Source organism: Cryptomeria japonica, chromosome 11 (genome assembly GCF_030272615.1).
Source record: "Cryptomeria japonica chromosome 11, Sugi_1.0, whole genome shotgun sequence".
Lineage (NCBI taxonomy): Eukaryota > Viridiplantae > Streptophyta > Pinopsida > Cupressales > Cupressaceae > Cryptomeria > Cryptomeria japonica.
In genome coordinates, this window is record NC_081415.1 from 84,783,287 (window position 1) to 84,795,716 (window position 12,430).

The window sequence follows — 12,430 nt, forward strand, 5'->3', positions numbered from 1 at the left end:
ACAAATATAATTATAGTCTAATGTTTGTAGACACGTGTATACACAAATAGAGGCCGCTAGGGTTACGCATATATCCTCTAACACAGTCCGTTCTTCAAGCTAGAGAGGCGAGTGAGAAAAGGAATCCGCAAAAATAGCGTAGTATTGCATGGAGAAATGGCTATGGTACTGTGCATACATAACCCTGCTGATTCGCATGCCATTCACATATATGTGATGAATTACTTGAAGTGCGCCCAACTTAAACGAAAGTCTGGTAGAAAGGTACACGCTGCATACTATGCTTGAAATTTGCCATTGAAATCACAGCTTATTGGTTTCATCCTGCATGGAATTTTTCTACCTGCACACACCTTTGACGTTGTTCATGAATGGAACTTGAATCTCTACTATTTATCTATCCTCATATGCCATTTGAGTGGAGGTGTGACCGGGGACTACAAAAATAGAAGAGGCGACCAACATGTTTTATTTGTATGAATACATAGTTGGTGTTGGGCTTTGTTGATAGTGAATATTGTAAATCAGGGAGACAACCCTGCGTCTTTATTACCCTGGCAATCATTTCTATTTTTATATTCATACTCTTTCAAACTATAATGCTTAAGGCTTTGCCCTTTATAAAAGGATGGTGATTATTGCGAGTGTGTGGCCACTAAAGGTAATGAGGTATTGGAGGTTTTGGAGAAAGCAAAAGATGAGGTAATGTAATGTGATTTTAATTAGTTATTGTTGGAAATTATAATATTTTTTTTAATAAGAAACAGGTTGACAGTTGTAAATTTCTTCAACATTTGTTTATCGGGTTCAAATGCAGAATATTGGTCACTCAAATGTAGAATTGATCACTCAAATGCAAAAACTGGCACAGGTTAGAAACAAAGGCTTGACATAGGGGAGATTGAGTTCTAATAGCTCTATTACAATAAAAAAGACCCAGTTCCATGCAAAAACTGGCACAGGTTAGAAACAAAGGCTTGACATAGGGGAGATTGAGTTCTAATAGCTCTATTACAATAAAAAAGATCCAGTTCCATGACAATAGTAATCATAAGATTCTTCAAAAAGTAAGCATGTAAGTGTTCTGAAAGAAGAAAAATTGTTAGAATTTATATAACTCTAATAATAAGTGTGAAAAATATAAATACCATCAAATTTTCCAAATGAATGGAACCAATTTACACATATTATATGTAAAAGGGTGCTAGAGTTATGCATATATGCTCTCTAACAAAGTTCACTCATATTAAGGGTGTCACTTAAGGAGCATATTGGAAAATATTCATACAATTTGAATTGCATGGTATTTTTAATTGATTATGAAATTTAAAATTTGTTTGATTATGGTATTTTTTTATTTATTTTTTCTTCTTATATGAAAATATTGAATTTATAGTACATTATAATAATATGAGTAAGCATCTAAATGTTAAATCTAATTTAGATGTGTTTTAAGGGATTTGAAATTTGGTGGTTAATTTTTTTATAATATAATATTATTCTCATCAATTATGCTCAATCAATTGAAATACATGTTCACTGTTTTTTTATTTCAGACCATTGAAATAATCCACTAACCACATTAATATACAAACAATGCAATGGAAATGGATCTGACCATGATTTTAAGTTATGCACTCTATTTTGGCACCTATTAGATTTTGGAACAAGAGCGATATGAAAGAAAGAAGAAAAGACTAGACTAGAGGAAGAAGCAGCCATTCCAGAATCATGTTCAGGGATTTTTTTATTTCTTTTCCATTTACTAAATTTAGATAGTAAAAAGGAGGAATCTTGGTGTTCCTGCTAGAGAGGTTTGTGGGAAGAGGAATCGGCAAAAATAACTGGCAAGGTGAGTAATGAGGTTGAATGAGAAACGAATAGACAAGGTACTGCATGGAGAAATGGCTATGGCAATGTGCATATATAAAGTACACGATTGTTTCCATGCAACCAAATATTACACACACAGAATACTATGGTCGAAATCTGCCATTGCCATCATTTCAGTTCATAGTTTAATCGTTTCATCTTGTATGGATTCAAATAACCTGTTTAATCTAAGATGGCATTGGAGCACGGGGGCATTAGCAGAGAAGAGAAGACTCAACCAATATTTTCAGGGAACGCTGCTTCTTTAGCGTTGGACTTTGCTAATGGTGAAGCACAGTGGATATGGTGGGTCAAATTGGAGTTAATGGCCATTTGAGGCGCAGAGATATATCCACAATAGATATCTCATTGTTTATATAAATATCCTAATATTGTAATAAGGTAGCATTCAATTCATTGGAGAAGGCATATGGTGCCTAAAGATACTACTTGGTATTACAAAAAAACAATAAGAGGGGATAATGAATTGTTAAATGATAGTAATATGTTAATCACCGAGACATTGAATGGGAACATAGCAAGTTATGCTACCATTTTGGTAATATATGAGATTATAATGTCATTCTAGTTTAACATATTTCAAAGTGTGGATGGGTTCTAAAGTTTTAGTTATAAAAATATGTATTGTGAGGATTTTTTTGTAATGTTTATTTCTTCAAGTATCTTTAGTGTTGTTAAATTGTTTGTATATCAACAATCTATTAGATGTATTGGGATCAAATTTTAATGGTGTGAAATGTTTGATTTTAAATTTAATGTTTCATCTTAATTTCATTTTTTTTAATTTATTTTTTAAATTCTATACAAATATTTATTAACATTCTCTTTAATATCAATTAAATATATTTTACTCATTTGTAAAATAGTTGACTGCAATTATTATAAAATTATTGTATTTATTTAGTGCTAGTGCATTATCTTTTAGAAGTACATTTCCCAACTTAGGTTTATAATTTTGTTATTTCAGTAACTAATTGTTATATGTTTCCTATCTTTGGACAGCTTGTTTATAAGCTTTCTTATGGTTTATCCAAGTTTTGAATAATTTATTTTTATTAAAGTTGGGATAAACATTTGATTGAATAAAAAACTAAAAAACGATTAAAAATGTATTGATATTGAAAATAAAATAGTTTATGCTATACAAAAATAATGTATTTTTTATTTTTATGAAGGTTAACTAATTCAACTAATTGGAATGAATAATAAATACAAACAATTTCTTACTTTTGTGTAATATTTGGTTCCTCTCATTTTACCAATAAATTACAACTCGTATTTTGTGTGCTATTTGAAAAATGTGCAATGGATCTTTTCCCATTTCTTTTGATTCTTCCACTTAAACTAAATATATCTACTTTCAAAAATGTCCCTTGTTCCCTACCTCAATATTAATTGGAAGTGCAAATTTAACCATAAATATTTGGCAAAGTCAAGTGGACAATTTTGAAGCACAAAGTATATGTTGGTGAGAGATTAAAATTGCGCACTTGAAAAGCCCTAAACCTTAAGTTGTTGTCAACTATTGGTCTATTTTATCATTAATTGGTGAGCTTAAAGTCTACGTTGAAAGCCTATTTGAAAGCCTATTTGATATTATGTCTTAGAGGTCAAATTTTTCTGCTTAAAGTCTACGTTGAAAGCCTATTTGATGTTATGTCTTAGAGGTCAAATTTTTCTTATGTTATGTCTTTATTTTTCTATCAGCTAGAGGTTTTGTAGTTAAAATTTCCCCTCTGTAATATATGTATTCAACTCCTTAAAGCCACTAATGTCCTAAGTGAACAACTTCTTATGCATTGATTACCACGTGCATAATTGTTTTTTAACGTTGTGTCCATCGGGGTGACTATGTTGTATTGATAGGAGCTTTTCTAAGTCCCATCAACCCACTGATGGAGAATGGAGTCATGAGAAAGTGAGACTAACTGATCGATAGGAGCTCTTGGTATCAATGGAGTCTTCTTCGATCCCATCGAACTACCGAGCAGTTTGAAGAAGCTTCAAACAATGGTAGGCTTGACTGCATCGGTACAACTGTGAGACATCAATGACATAGTTCTTGAGTCTCACTGATCCCTGAAAGATGTTCAATGAGAACAAATTTGGTGGGTGTGGTCATCAAAGAGACTCTGGCATATCGATGGAACAATTTTTATTGTTCCATCAACTCCCTGAGCATGAATGGTATGTGGGCTTAGTTGGTGGTTTCAGTGGTGGATAAGGTGCACCAAGGAGACGTAGCAACATTGATGGGAACTTTTCTATCTCCTTTCGATTTATTGATCGAAAACAATGAGGGAAGTGTGGGCTCAAGTGACGGCTAAGGTACAATAAATACAGTTCATTAAGGAAATGCAATAATATCAATGGGAATTATTTCATGTCCCTTTGATTTATCAATATTGAATAGTGCGGTTATTATGTCGAGAGGAAAATTCAAATCATACTAATAGTCATCGATATTTTTTATCCAAGGTGGAAATTTGAAGTCAGTAAATGACTATTGGCAATTTTAGTGCTCATAATGGATGAGTATTAATGAGATATATGAGGTGGTTTATGAGCCCATTTTCGTCTCAATTGTGTTGTATATTTTTAGTGTTTGAGAAGAAGTTGCATGAGCATTCAGTGGAAGAATTCAAGTTCCCAGAAGGTTGTAAAGGCAGTCATAACATCATTAAATGGGTAAGTGATCAAGCTTGCACTAGTGGTACAATTGGATTTTTGTTGCAAAGAAGTAGTGCATTGCAGTCTAGGGTTTGTATTTGCTTTTTGATGTTACAATTGAAAGCACAGAAGGAATTGGTTCTTGAATTTTTGAAATTCTATCATTTTAAAAGAATTAAAATAAAACAAAGGGTCCCTCTAATAAGCTTAAGCCAAAGAGACATTAGAAAGAGTTTAGGTGTGCACATCATGACTTCATACATCAAATTTTCAACTCCAGGGCTAGGCATAAGAGAATTCTGAGTCTAAACTTTGGTGCTAAGAGACTTGAGGATAAACAAAGACATTTAGGGGATGTTTGGACTATGGAGAGAGGATAATGATCTATTTAGGGATCATTATAGAAAAATGTACACAAACCAACTTGTCTGCAATTGTTGGAGATTAAATTTGGGGAGATTGGTTGTGTCGAATGTCTTTGTGAATGTTGAATTATTGAGATCACTTGCTAAAAGTATGACCCAAATTCAAGAATTATTTAATGTACAAATGAATCCTCTTATGTCACAATCAATTTGGATTGTGGCCTAGATTTGGAATTTAGAATTGGGGATATTCTAGATGAATATCATAGGATGGATAATGATTATAAGAAATGGAAGTCACCCTTCCACAGACCAAGAGATTAAAATGATAAGTTGAAGGTATTTACTAATTCAAAAGAACCTCCATTTTTTGTTAATTTGTTTAAGGAATATTATAGATATACCTACTATTCTGCATGTTAGGTCTTGGGTTTGGAGGCACGTAGAAGAGTAAATTTAGTTTCCATGGTGTTGGGAGTAGATATTCAAATCCATAATTCTCAATATTTTGATTATGTATATTCTCTTATAGTAGAAATCAGTAAGAGCTTGGCCTCTATTAAAGGGGATGGTAAGTTTATACATTTCAAACACTATTCATTATTGACACACCTTATTCACTATGAGGGACAACAAAAGAATATATGGAAAAAATATTTGAGAATAAGGGATGATGATGATGATGAGAATTTAAGGCCTATCCAATTTTGGATTTTTATCTAGGATAGCAGGTGCAAAAGGTCCCATTACTTGTTCTTTCAAGATTTTTTTGTAAAGCCAATATACATTGACCTTGGTCATCCTTGTGACTCTTCTTTGTCTGTTGCTATTCAAAGATTATTTAGGCCCAAGAACAAGTAAATTAAGGTGATATTTTTTGAGGGCACCCCATATTTTATATCAATAACTATTCTAATGGCAGATTTTGATTTTATGCATTTGAGATCTCATGTAAACAATCTCTATCACCAACCTCATTTTATTTCCAAGTAAATTAAGATATGAAAGACATGACCCTAGAAAAAGGAAGAGAGTTGCTAAAATAGGCCAGTCTCATGATTCTTCCAAGTTGGGATCTAAGTTCTATAGTGTCATTTGATAGTCTAAGGTCAAATTAGAAAATAATTGTGAAACTAGGTGCAAAGGTAGTAGACAGGGTGTACAGAGGTTCATGAATTTATCTTGATGATCATATTCTAGCTTTTTTAGTCATTTATTCACCTGGTTAGAGACCACTAACTATTGAGTACCCTTGAAAAATGTATGTTCATCTTCTTGTGCAAAGGCATGGTGGCATGTACCTAGTGGAAATTTATGACCTAAACATTAATGTTGATAAATTCAATAAAATACAAGTTGAAAATTGGTCAAAGAAAATAGATGGTATGTTGAAGAAAATGCATAGTTAAAACAAGAAATATCTATTTTGAGGGATTAAATGCAATATAACACATGCTCATACCTGTATGTTTTCGATCATTGTTGGAAATTGGTTGAGATGACAATTGAAAACACTTTTTGGGGAGATAGAGCAAGTAAGTTCCAAAAGATATAAGAACAACTCAGTGCAGAGTTCAAAACTATCAATTTTAGCACTGTCTTAGATTTGGTAAAGAAGAGACTTGAAAAGGAAATCTCACATGATGATAGATTTTGGTTTGTTCATGCTAACTTATAGTGCACTCAAAGAGCATAAAAGTTTGCAGGTTAGATTGATATAAAAGAAAGAAGAAATTGTATCAAAGTTGATGATGATGTTGTGGTAAATACTATGGATGGATGGAGAGATAAGGAAAATAAATTTCATGCAGTGCATATTAAACAGATCAATGAATTTAAATAGTTGTTAGATATGCCTTTTCCTACTTTCTTTTATAGAAATGGTAATTTACAATCGTACAATAGATGGAGAGATGAATTGGCTCAATTATTGCCTTATGCTCTAGATTTCATCAATGATGCATAGATGGTGATTGACAATAATCATTTTCATCTTGAAGAGATGTTTTCCCTTGAGTATGCAATGAAAGAAATTCTTTCCACAATTGACACATATGCAAGCCAAAGATATATTGATCATTTTTCCAAGTCATTTTGTTCATTTCTCTATCGATGTGATGGTGAATGATATATAGGATTACCCTCCACATATTGTAGTGCTTTGCGAGAATCAATATAGTCATGAGAATCTACTTGCAAATGGAAGACAATGAGCATGTATGCTTGTGTTCACTAGTTTCTCTTTTACTTTTCAATCTTGCTCTTATTCTCTTTTTCTTTTAGTGTCACTTTAGATCTCAATTGTTATGTAATTCAATGACATCAAATTAAATATTGAAGGTTAACACTAGGATTTAATACATAGTATGTGAAGGGATTTTGTTTTGACGGGGTAGTTGGATTTTTTTTTCTGGTATTTGGATACCAATGATCTAAAGTTTTGTGCTCCCTTGTCTTATCTTATAAAAGGGAAAATCAAGACCATGTGGGGGCTCCAAGTTTTGTTTTGGGGCAAGTGCATGATTTAATTGACTTTGATATAGAAATGGATAACTTGCAGTAATAATGTGTTCCCAATTTGATTTTAATTATTTGATAAAATTAATGAAAAGACATAATTTCTCCATCTCCAATTTTTGTTTCTCTTTCTCATATGAATCTTTATATTAATGATATATTTGTTTTTTTTATGCATCTTCATGTCTTATGTGCAATCCTTTTACTGATTCTAATATCATTAAAGTAACAGGTGACAATGGATGGCATCTTTATGTCTTTTGTGCGATCCTTTTATTGATTCTAATATCATTCAAGTGATAGGTGACAATGTGTGTCATCTTTGTCACGACCCTTCTAAACAACATTCATGAGGTCTACTATGTCGCTCCTCACTATGTGACATTGATAGCTTACCTTTTGGTGACTCATTGTCATTCATGCTTGGTGAGCAAAATAATAGTCTAGATATTTACTCTTTTCCCTATGCTTGGGGGACATGAATAGTTTTCATTCGTTTCTTCTTTCTAAGGATTCAATTTTCCTTTGTTGATTTGTATCTTTTATAATTTGATGTTCTTTCTTGCATAGAATTATCCTTTATATGAGTGCATGTAGGTTCCTTGGCTAGGACTTATTATTCTTTGAAATGGTATGTCTTTTATAAATAATCTCTCCTTAGGGTTCACAAGTTTATGCATGCAAACTAGAAAGTAAACCTATTTCGCAATGAATACAAAAACAATCCTCATTTTTTCTTGATTTGATATGTTATTTGGTTGCTGATTATATTGTTTAGATGATATTTTTATTTGTTTTATACTTTTCTCAATATAATTTTGATAGTTTGTGATTTAATGTTTTATGTTTATTTTCATTCTTTAATTTTAAAGTAGTAGGAAAGACGATAGAAAACAATCCTCTTATAATCATTACATGTTCACTCTTTAAATTTATAGTTTTAAAGATGACCATATTTTATATTCTAATTCATATATAATTATTTGTAAGACATTACCATTTAGGATATAAATTTAAAAATAATTTATAAATCATCCTTATATTCTTCTCTCTTTCTTAAAGATTGTTGAAATTTATATATTTGTCTCGAGAGAGAAGAATATGTTGACAATTTTAAGAACATATATACCAAAATTAAGCTTTCTAAATAAATTGAACCAATGTTTCCAAATAAAAATGGGCATGCCCAACAAATATACATATATTTTCATGTTTGTCTATACATGTGTGTATACACATAAATGCTGCTACGGTTATACATATATCGTCTAACATAGTCCGGTCTTCATGCTCTAAGCGGCAAGCAGCTAGAGACATGCATGAGAAAAGGAATCTGCCACAGGAGAGTAATGAGGCAGAAAGAGAGCAGAAGATACAAGCTAGTGATTCGCATGCTATTCACATATATGTGACGAATTACTTGAAGTTCGCCCAACTTGAATGAAAGCCTATTTCAACATTTGAATTGGCGCGTGCAAGCAGTACAAAGGTACACACGCTGTATACTATGCTTGATATTTGCTACTGCCATCATTTCAGTTCATAGTTTATTCATTTTATTGACATGCATACCGTTTATTGAACTTGGATCCCCCTCAAACTATGTATTTAAAATGAAATGCTATTGGAGCAGGGGCTAGAAAAATAGAAGAGCCAATTAACTTTTTTCAAATATTGGTATTGGATAAGATAAATAGCAACATAAGATAAATAGCAACATAAGATAAATAGCAACAGATGACCCTCCTATGCTCATGTGGAGATGCTGTAGCAGCTTCAGGTCCGCAAGAAGATCGTCTGGATGGAGGGAGCACAAGGTTGGACTGTGTGGGTAGAGTTTGATGATGAGATCCTTCAATGAGCTATTTTTGCTACAACACTATATCTTTTTTGATTATGTTTGATACCTATGGATATTTGTGGTATAACCGAGGGAGGCATGTGATGTAACTATTTTGGCTCGGGCATAACACTCTGCCTCTCTTTTTTGGTTGAGCTCTAGCCTCTTCGGATGTACTCTTTTCTTTAACTAACGATTTTTAATACAAAAAAAATATTAGTATTGGATCTCTTCCCATCACTTTTTATTTTTCCACTTAAAATAAATATGTCCTTCGAAAAATGTTCCTTGATCCTTACCTTATATTGAATGGAAGCGTAGATTTAGTGATAAATATTGGGAAAAGTTGAGTGGATAATTTGGAAGTACAAAGGTCAAGTAGATGATTGAATACTTGCTTGGAAAATATTGTAATGTAAATTATATGTTGGTAAGATATTAAAGAGAATGTTTTATTAACCAATTGAATACTTGTTTTCTCTTGAACAAATGAATTTGTGAAAGATTTATTTTAGGGTTACACTTTTTTTGGGGAAACAATTTATATATTAATCAAAGAAGATAATGACATGCAAACCAACAAGACTTATGGATATAACTTGACAACATGACAAGCCACAAAAGTAGATTCCACCAAGGGTACTCACAAAATCAAACAATAGAAAATTAAGAAAAAACTAGGAGTCTAGCCACAATTGAGGAATTAAATACCAAGCTAGTAATAGTCAAAATATTTTGTACTCTTGAATAAGTTTAAGAATCTATTGATGCTTTTATTGGGTCAAATAAGTTTATTCTTTTGCATCATAGCTATGTGGTCCCACAAAAATCTAGTTAGCTAAACAATCTTCCATCCTATTCCATTCTCTAGTTAGCTATGTGGAAAGGTTAAGAGGGTAAAAGTAAAAACGCTGACAAAACAGGGGGTTTGGTTCCCACCTCAAAAGTAAATGTAAATAATTTTTTTTTCTCATTTTGATATCCGTTATAGATCACATATTTATATAGTGCATGAAAAAAAAAATAAAAAAATTGATGTATATTTTCTTTGTAATAGCATTTGGAAGTCGAATACACCAGAACTTTGACAGTTTTTCTTTCCCACCACAATTTGTCTATTCAATTTATGATAATCCAAAAAATAAAAATACCCTTTTGGAGAAGACTCTCTCTTCTAGTGAACCATATTTTTTTCAAATTTTTTTGAAGTGATTCGATATTTTTTTTGTTTTTCAAAGCAACCTGTTATCGAACAAAAGAATACCTAGTTGTAGTATTTTTTATTTTTTTATATATTAAATGTAATCAAAACATTAAAAAAATTAAATGAGTAGAATCGGGACTTTGATCTCTAAAAAAGGGTATTTTTAATTTTTTTAATAAGTTTAATTTACCTATTGAATTTCGTTGCAAAAGTGACAAGTTTGAGAAAATCATCATTTTTGTTGATGTGGTTGCCACTTGGAATTCCACATAAGCCATCCCGGTCAGAAAAGTTCCAGTCGAAACTATTCAAAAATAACTCCCTTCTGGTCATAATTGTGAGGGTTGATGCGACCGGTCATACAAGCGACTGGTCGCTTGAACCACATATAAAAAAGAATTATTTTTCCCATTAAAAAAACCAAAACAATCAATTGTGAAAAATAATAAGAGTTATTTTTGTAAAATATCATTTTTTTCAAATAAAGTGGCATTTTGGAGTGAGTAGGAATATTATAAAGAGGCGACTATTTATAATTTTGTAAAGGGGCAAAGATTTTGAATTTTTTTCGGAAGGCGTCACCCTTTCCAAGTATGTTATTTTAAATTATTTTTCAATCATGCTTAATTTACAATATTATATGTTTTTTTGGAAATTAAATATTTTTTAGATAAACCATATTCTTTAGTCACTGCAATAGCATGATAACCATTACTTGGCCATATATCCATCACTATTTAGTATTGAATTATATTATATTTTATTTCCTAATACTTGACTTGAATTCTCTATATATCAGCTAAGTGATTTCAAGCAATTAATGTTATTAAATCATGTTCATATGTACATTGCATATAGTCAAATGTATCTAATTGAAGTACACTTATCTTCTTACTTTTTTATCAATGTTCCTAAATTTCTTCAAGAGCCTTAGTTTTTCATTTTCTAAATTATAAAAATTGGACTTCAAGTCAAATGATCTAAATGGATGAAATTTACACATGTTAAGTCAAATTATCTAATAGGTCTTAAGGGGTGCACATGTGTTGCAAGGGGGCTTTACTGGTCCTAAGGGGTCACGCATATGTTCTAACACATGTGTGACCCCCTAGGACCACATAAGGCCCCTTGTGACACCATTTGGTCTTTTGTGGTTCTAATAGGTCTTAAGGGGTGCACATGTGTCGCAAGGGGTCTTTTGTGGTCCTAATAGGTCTTAAGGGGTGCACATGTGTCGCAAGAGGCCTTTAGTGGCCCTAAGGGGTCACACATGTGTTCTAACACATGTGTGACCCCTTAGGACCACATAAGACCCCTTGCGACACCATTTGGTCTTATGTGGTCCTAATAGGTCATAAGGGGTGCACAAGTGTCGCAAGGGGCCTTTAGTGGTCCTAAGGGGTCATGCATGTGTTCTAACACATGCGTGACCCCTTAAGACCACATAAGACACCTTGCAACACTATTTGGTCTTATGTGGCCCTAATAGGTCCCAAGGGGTGCAAATGTGTCGCAAGGGAATAAGTGGTACTAAGGGGTCACACATGTGTGTTCTAACACATGTGTGACCCCTTAGGAACACTTAAGGCCCCTTGCAACACATGTGTTGCAAGGGGCCTTTACTGGTCCTAAGGGGTACACACGCGTGACCCCTTAGCACCACATAAGACCCCTTGCGACACAATTTTGTCTTTTGTGGTTCTGATAGGTCTTAAGGGGTGCACATGTGTTGCAAGTGGTCTTTAGTGGTCCTAAGGGGTCACACATGATTTTTAACACATGTGTGACCCCTTAGGACCACATAAGACCCCTTGTGACACCATTTGGTCTTATGTGGTCCTAATTGGTCCTAAGGGTTACACATGTATCACAAAGGACCTTTAGTAGTCCTAAGGGGTCACACATGTGTTCTAACACATGTGTGACACCTTAGGACCACAT

General features: G+C 32.7%; 1 long non-coding RNA gene across 1 annotated transcript; it reads left to right on the forward strand.

Moving 5' to 3' along the window:
• Positions 1-359: 359 nt before the first annotated feature.
• On the forward strand, positions 360-1,318 carry LOC131079348 (uncharacterized). The gene is made up of 2 exons (XR_009113967.2): positions 360-702; positions 818-1,318. It is a non-coding gene; the product is annotated as an uncharacterized LOC131079348 (long non-coding RNA).
• Positions 1,319-12,430: the final 11,112 nt, after the last annotated feature.